A 5,975-nucleotide genomic window follows, 5' to 3' on the forward strand; every position below is an offset into this window, starting at 1 on the left:
TGTGCTTTCCGAACAGTCCTGTCATATCACCGATTAGAATTAGAATTAGAACTACTGCCCACATCACTCAGTGCAATGTTGGAGCAGAAAACATTCACAGTTCATTTCAACTGTTCTCCCAATAATTATACTCCGTTGTTTCATTTTGGTCTAAATTTCCGACCATGCAGGTTTGGGAAATTACAAATCTGTTTCCATCAGTCATTCCATTGGATCTAAAAAGACCCTGAGTTAAAGGACTATTCTCTGAGTAGAATAAGTTCTCTCTTTCACTGGCCTCAGTCATTCCATTGGGTCTAAAAAGACTCTGAATTAAAGGACTAGTCTTTGAGTAGAATAAGTTCTCTCTTTCATTGCCATTAGGAAGCTAGCCAAAAACTTCCGAATTACCCTGAACATTGTCTTTCCCTCACATTTCTCCAAGGATTAATGATCTATTGTGTAAACATCTGTACATCTTCTCAGATCAGATCGAACACTTTGTGAAATTATATCATTTTTTATATTTCGAATTTCTCCACCTCGTTCCCTACAGCTGATTGTGAGCAGCTTTCTCGGGGCGCAGGTAAACCGTGACGTCTGGCACAAAGCACTGCTCATCGATTGTGAGCCGAAAGCATCTGTGGGGTACACTGGAGTTGTGTATAGGATTCACAATATATCAGGATCCTGCCAAGTGTGTTTGTTGATTCATAGTGTATCAGGATCCTGCTAATTGAGTATGAGGATTCACAGTGTATCAGGGTCCTGCCAGGTGTGTATGGGGGTTCACAGTGTATCTGGATCCTGCCAGGTGTGTCTGGGGATTCACAGTGTCTCAGGATCCTGCCAGGTGTGTATGGGAATTCACTCTGTATCTGGATCCTGCCAAATGTGAATGGGGACTCACAGACTATCACTATCCGGCCAGGTGTGTAAGCGGATTCACAGTGTATAAGGATCCTGCCCGGTGTGAATGGAGATTCACATTGTATCAGGATCCTGCTGGATATGTATGGGGATTCGAAGTGAGCAGGATGCTGCCAGATGTGTATGGGGATTCTCAGTGTATCAGGATCCTGCCACGTGTGTATGGGGATTCACAGTGTATCAGGATCCTGCCAGGTGTGTATGGGGATTCGAAGTGAGCAGGATCCTGCCAGATGTGTATGGGGATTCTCAGTGTATCAGGATCCTGCCACGTGTGTATGGGGATTCACAGTGTATCAGAATCCTGCCAGGTGTGCATGGGTATTCACAGTGTATCAGGATCCTGCCAGGTTTTTAGCGGGATTCGCAGTGTATCAGGATCCTGCCAGGTGTGTATGGGGATTCGCAGTGTATCAGGAACCTTCCAGGTATGTATTGGGATTCACAGTGTATCAGGATCCTTCCAGGTGTGCATGGGGATTCGCAGTGTATCAGGATCCTTCCAGGTGTGTATGGGGATTTGCAGTGTATCAGGAACCTTCCAGGTGTGTATGGGGATTCACAGTGTATCAGGAACCTTCCAGATGTGTATGGGGATTCACAGTGTATCAGGAACGTTCCAGGTATGTATGGGGATTCACAGTGTATCAGGGTCCTGCCAGGCATGAACTTTTTTTCACAACTGTTCGTAATCAGCGCCTGGATTAGCTGGAGTAATAAAACATCTGCAAAATTGCAAATAATTGAGAACAGCGAATACTAACGGATCGCGCAGACGATTTGAAGTTTATTAAGAAATCAAAATCAAAGTTTATTCTGTTCCCGCCTTCCTTTCAACTTCTGATTCCCAGATTCTGACAATCTCTTATCAAAAGGCTACAGTCAAACATTCTGATTCTCAAAGGTGAAATAAACGGTTTGAAATCCCCATTTCATCACTTACCTTTCAGGTGACTGGGTATTTCAGGTAAACCTCGTCCGATGTTCATATAATCAAATGGATCAGGACCTGTTTAAATCAATTAGATTTCATGAAATCAGATCTGTGTAATATTATAATAAATTCTGCCGTGTTTCAATCTGGAATTGAATTCAGTTTGTGATTTTACTGTACCAAGTTCCTGCATCTCTTTCAGTATTTTGTCCAACTTTGGTACCGCATGGTGCATTTTCACAAAGGATTCCCACATCACCCTTCGGGCCCGAGAGCCTTTCTCCATCACCAGATTTAGGACAAGTTTGGAACTGTCCGCCCTGTTTCCCTTCTCCACGAGATCAACGACTTTCTGTAAAGGATAATAATGAATATATTGGTCTCTCCTTTTCCCAGTCCCACTTAAACTGTTTGCCTTTTGTTTTCAGTCCACACAAGAGTTATATCCGAAACTTTCCCCTGTCCTTTGTACGGACACTGACCGATCCATTGGGCATTTTCACCTCTTCGTATCATTGTTTCAGATTCACTGTATTTTCAGTTTGATCCATTTCTTTCCTATTTGGCCTGTTTCAGTTCTGTCACATCCTATGATTCCAAGATCTGATATCCCGTTAGTTCTCTGATGTTTAAATAAACCAAACTCATTCTACAAGGAATACTCTCCACTTGCCTGGAATGGTGCAGCTCCAACAACACTCAAGAAGCTCGAAACCATCCAGGACAAAGCAGCCCGCTTGATTGGCACCCCATCCAACACCCTAAACATTCACTTCCTTCACCACCGGCGCAAAGTGGCTGCAGTGGGTACCATCCACAGGATGCACTGCAGAAACTCGCCAAGGCTTCTTCGACAGCACCTCCCAAACCCGCGACCTCTACCACCTAGAAGGACAAGGGCAGCAGGTAATGGGAACACCACCTGCACGTTCCCCTCCAAGTCACACACCATCCCGACTTGGAAATATATCGCCGTTCAATTTTCGTCGCTGGGTCAAAATCCTGGAAATCCCTTCTGAACAGCACTGTGGGAGAACCTTCACCACACGGACTGTAGCGGTTCAAGAAGGAGGCTCACCACCACCTTCTCAAGGGGCAATTAGGGATGGGGGATAAATGCTGGTCTCGCCAGCGACGCCTACAGCTCATGAACAAATAAAAAAACATTATGTGTCCCTTCCACTTACCCGATGCTCCAGTCCACTAAAATGCCTCTCGTATGTTAACAACGAGCTGACTCCGTCGACCACTTCTTCAATCGCCTGTTCCAGTCTGTCCCGGTAGAATTTCGTCAACTGGAACAGTTGGTAATCGTCGCACTTTGTCAGGAACTCAGTGATTGCAGCGTTCGGATCTGTGAGAAAAATGGAGAAAACTAAATACATTATCGACTTTCTATCCGGGTGGCTACATTTCCTCTTATTCCAAACGGCTGAAGCCTCCTGTGAGTCACATTATCAAAAACCTTCTGAAAACCCATATACACCGCATGTGCTACATTCCATCGATCGATATAGTCACCTCTCAACAAAGCTGTATTAAATTTGTCAAATGCGACTTGTCTGTAGCGAATCAGTTCCAGCCTCCCCTGATCATCCCCTGTATCTCTAAATGTTCACTAATTCGACCTGGAATTACAGATTCAAGGAGTTTGCCCACTACTGACGGAGACTAATTGGTCTCCAGTTACCAGTTAACCCTCTCTTCTTATTTTACCAGAGACATTAATTGGGCTCCTTCAGTCCACCTGGGTATTTTTGATAACAATCGAGGATTGAGAAATTGTGGTCAGGGTCCCTCCTGTCTCCTCTCTGACTTCCTTTAACAGCCTCGGGTGTGTTATCTCTGGGCCCAGTGATTTATCCACCTCGGCGATGTTCCTCAGATCCAAATCCTTCTCTGCAGTTATCTCGAACTCTGGGCCCACATTCTCCTCTAGCACACCAACATTTTCACTTCCACCATCATTTTTTGAAGCTAAAGGAAATATTTTGTATCTCACCAAACCTTTATCCACAACTAGTTTCCCGCACTTCCCGCTCTATCTAATCTCCACTGATTGCTGGCCTGCAAAACCCACTGGGAATTTTTTTCTTTTTTCTTTTATTCGTTCACGGGATGTGGGCGTCGCTAGCGAGGCCAGCATTTATTGCCCATCCCTAATTGCCCTTGAGAAGGTGGTGGTGAGCCGCCTTCTTGAACCGCTGCAGTCCGTGTGGTGACGGTTCTCCCACAGTTCTGTTCGGAAGGGAGTTCCAGGATTTTGACCCAGCGACAATGAAGGAACGGCGATATATTTCCAAGTCTGGATGGTGTGTGACTTGAAGGGGAACGTGCAGGTGGTGTTGTTCCCATGTGCCTGCTGCTCTTGTCCTTCGAGGTGGTAGAGGTCGCGGGTTTGGGAGGTGCTGTCGAAGAAGCCTTGGCGAGTTGCTGCAGTGCATCCTGTGGATGGTACACACTGCAGCCACAGTGCGCCGGTGGTGAAGGGAGTGAATGTTTAGTGTGGTGGATGGGGTGCCAATCAAGCGGGCTGCTTTATCTTGGATGGTGTCGAGCTTCTTGAGTGTTGTTGGAGCTGCACTCATCCAAGCAAGTGGAGAGTATTCCATCACACTCCTGACTTGTGCCTTGTAGATGGTGGAAAGGCTTTGGGGAGTCAGAAGGTGAGTCACTCGCCGCAGAATACCCAGCCTCTGACCTGCTCTCGTAGCCACAGTATTTCTATGGCTGGTCCAGTTCAGTTTCTGGTCAATCCTGACCCCCAGGATGTTGATGGTAATGCCGTTGAATGTCAGGGGGAGATGGTTAGACTGTCTCTTGTTGGAGATGGTCTTTGCCTGGCACTTATCTGGCGCGAATGTTACTTGCCACTTATGAGCCCAATGTTTAGTGTGGTGGATGGGGTGCCAATCAAGCGGGCTGCTTTATCCTATTGCTTAATTGGGTAGATATGGATTCTATCTTAACATAGCTCCCTGGACACCTTTATATTCTAAACCTCTCCTTCTCTCTACCTGTCTGTTCTCATGGAAGACGCTCCTTAAAACCTACCTCTTTGCCCAAGCTATTGGTCTCCCGCCCTCATATCTCCTTATTTGAGTCAGTGTCAAATTTATTTTGGATACTCGTACCTGTGAGGCGCCCTGGGTCGTTTTACTGCATTCGTGTTGCTACACAAACGCAAGTTATTATTGTTCCAACTATGTCATGGAACCTTTATTAATACTGGCGTCCAGAACTATTTTTCTCTCCACTCAAAATATTATAATCAGGAACATTTCGCTCTGAGTCCTGTGAAAACTCAGACCTTGTCTTATATTTAATAGATTCTGACTTTGCAAATGTGTTTGCAATGATTTGTATTGCAAACACATTTGCAAAGTTGGGTACGGTAGCATAGTGGTTATGTTACTGGGCTGGTAATCCAGAGACCTGGACTAAAATCCGGAGTCATGAGTTCAAATCCCGCCACGGCAGCTGGCGAATTTAAATTCAATTAATTTATTAAATTCAATTAATTAAATAAAAAAAAACTGGAATTAAAATACTGGTATCAGTAATGATGGCCATGAAACGACTGGATTGACGGAAAAACCCATCTGGTTCACGAATGTCCTTCAGTGAAGGAAGCCTGCCGCCCTCACCCGGTCTGGCCTCTTTGTGACTCCAGACCCACAGCAATGTGGTTGATTCTTAATTGCCCTCTGAAATGGCCGAGCAAGCCACTCAGTTGTAAAATCTCGCTCCGAAAAGTCATAATAAGAATAAAACCGGGCGGACCACCCGGCATCGGACCACTAGGCACCGGACACGACAACGGCAAAACACCAAGCCCAGTCGACCCTGCAAGGTCCTCCTTACCAACATCTGGGGACTTGTGCCAAAATTGGGAGAGCTGTCCCACAGACGAGTCAAGCAACAGCCTGACATCGCCATACTCACAGAATCATATCTTTCAGCCAACGTCCCAGACTCTTCCATCACCATCCCTGGGTATGTCCTGTCTCACCGGCAGGACAGACCCACCAGAGGTGGCGGTACAGTGATATACAGTCAGGAGGGAGTGGCCCTGGGAGTCCTCAACCCTGGGAGTCTCATGGCATCAGGTCAAACATGGGCAAGGAAACCT

The sequence above is a fragment of the Heptranchias perlo genome, unplaced genomic scaffold, assembly GCF_035084215.1.
Source record: "Heptranchias perlo isolate sHepPer1 unplaced genomic scaffold, sHepPer1.hap1 HAP1_SCAFFOLD_55, whole genome shotgun sequence".
NCBI lineage: Eukaryota > Metazoa > Chordata > Chondrichthyes > Hexanchiformes > Hexanchidae > Heptranchias > Heptranchias perlo.